Raw genomic sequence first — 2,270 nt, forward strand, 5'->3', positions numbered from 1 at the left:
CTGTTTTGGTTATCAGACCTATAAACGGTTACACTGATAAAGTATTCTCAGGGATAAGATATATGTAGAGGAAGAACAAAATATATCCAGAAGACTGTACAATTGAATAATCCAATTAGTGCAGTATACTAATCAGGTTGTAACCATAGCTTTCACCATTTTTGTGTAAATTAGCTTAACTATGACACATGATATGATTATACTCCTATAACCCAAACCAATATTGCCTGCCATTCTTGATTTCTTTTTTCTTTTCTTTTCTTTTTTTCTGTTCTTTTGTCTTTCTTTCTTTCTTTCTTTCTTTCTTTCTTTCTTTCTTTCTTTCTTTCCATTTAAGACAGGGAATACTTCATTCAAACTCATCAGAGAAATGGACAGCTTGGGTCTATAATAAAGCATTGTATTTTAAAATATAGGCCAGTAATTGTATGTGAGAGTATATACTGCTACATACAAGTTAACTGATCAGAGCACACTTTTCAATGTTTAAAACAGACTAAGCTTCCCTGTAAAAGCAGCACCTATGTGACTTTTTAAACTTGTTCTTTTTCCTCTCCTTCAACACAATCCATACCAACCACCTCATAAATCCTTCTCACGGGCAGCCATGTCCTCACAGGTCTTGGGAAACTCTCCTTCCTTCATACCCTCATCCACATACCAGTGAACAAAGGCACACTTGTCATACGTCGGGTCATACGTGTGGTTCAGGCAGACCCAGGCCTCAGCAATGCTGCTCAGCATGCACACATCCTGCTGTACTTTGGCCAGGTCTCTACCAGGTACCACAGTGGGAAACTGGTAATTAATGCCAACATTGGGGCCAATGGGGCATCAGTCCACAAACTGGGTGGTACACTTGGTCTTGATGGTGGCAATGGCAGCATTAGCATCTTTGGGGAACCATGTTGCCATGGTACAACAGGCAATAAGCCATGTGTTTACCATGGCGAAGGTCACATTTCACCATCTGGCTGGCTGGCTCAAAGGATTCATTGGTGATCTCTGCTATAGAAAGCTGTTTGTGGTGGGCTTTCTCAGCAGAGATGACAGGAGGATATGTGGCCAGAGAGAAGTAGATGTGGGGATAGGGCACCAGATGCGTCTGGAATTCTGTCAGACCGACATTCAGGGTTCCATCAAATCTGAGGGAAGCAGTGATGGAGGACACAATTTAATCTATCAACCTATATAGGCTACTGTAGGTTGGGTGTTCAATATCAAGGCTCCTACAACAGATGTCATAGATGGCCTCACTGTCTACCCTGAAGGTACAATCAGAGTGCTCCAGGTTGTTGTGGATAGTGAGGATGGAATTGTAGGGCTCAGCTACAGCTGTGGAAACCTGTGGGGCTGGAAAATTGGAGAACTCTAGCTTGGACTTCTTGCCATAATCCACAGAGATGATTCATCAGCAGAGGAACTAGTTCCCCCTCCAAAGCTGGGGAAAACCAAGAAGCCCATGTAGATCTGTGTACTGGTTGGCCAATTTCTGAAATCGGTCCAAGACAAGGTCAGTAATCTCCTCGTCAGTGTTGTGGTGCCCTTGGGCATAGTTATTGGTGGCATCTCCTTGCCTGTAATGAGCTGCTCAGGGTGGAAGAGCTGGCTATTGGTGCCAGTGCGAACTTCATCAATGACTGTGGATTCCAGGTCTACCAACACTGCCCTGGGCACATGCTTGCCAGCACCTGTCTCACTGAAGAGCTCTTGCTGTTGAAGGAGTCATCTCCTCCTCCAGTGGTCTTGTTACTTGGCATCTGATCACTGGGCTGGACGCCGTGTTCCAGGCAATAGACCTCCCAGCAGTCCCTATCAATCTGGACACCAGCCTGGCCAACATGGATGGAGATGCATTCATGCATGGTTGCTGCTTTGCAGCTGCCAAGCAGATGGCAGAGAGGAAGAGAAGTTGTTGCTTGTTAGAGCATGACACTTAGGCAGTTGATGTTAGAGAAACTCCAAACTAACATTCTTTTACCTGCGGAGAAGATAAAATACACAATAGGAGTGTGGCTAAAATCACATATACCTGTCTCAATTACTAGAAAAGCAATTTAAAGCATTTTCCACATGGCTGGTATCTACTGGATATTAGTGCCTTAATAGCCATCATTTATAGAGCATAGTTGTATGCTTGTACGTCTACTTTCTCATTTAATTCTTACATAAAGTGAACAGTTTCACAATTGATAGGTGATGGAGGCCGGGTTTGAACCCAGGCAGTTTGGCTCTGGAGTGTGTATTCTTAACCAATCTATACTATTGCC

At 43.7% G+C, this 2,270-nt stretch overlaps 1 pseudogene; it reads right to left on the minus strand.

Annotated features, from left to right (window-relative positions):
* Positions 1–533: 533 nt before the first annotated feature.
* Positions 534–1,865, minus strand: LOC132683038 (tubulin alpha-1A chain-like; annotated as a pseudogene).
* Between the last annotated feature and the right edge of the window lie 405 nt (positions 1,866–2,270).

This window comes from Panthera onca, chromosome C2 (genome assembly GCF_046562875.1).
Source record: "Panthera onca isolate mPanOnc1 chromosome C2, mPanOnc1 haplotype 2, whole genome shotgun sequence".
Lineage (NCBI taxonomy): Eukaryota > Metazoa > Chordata > Mammalia > Carnivora > Felidae > Panthera > Panthera onca.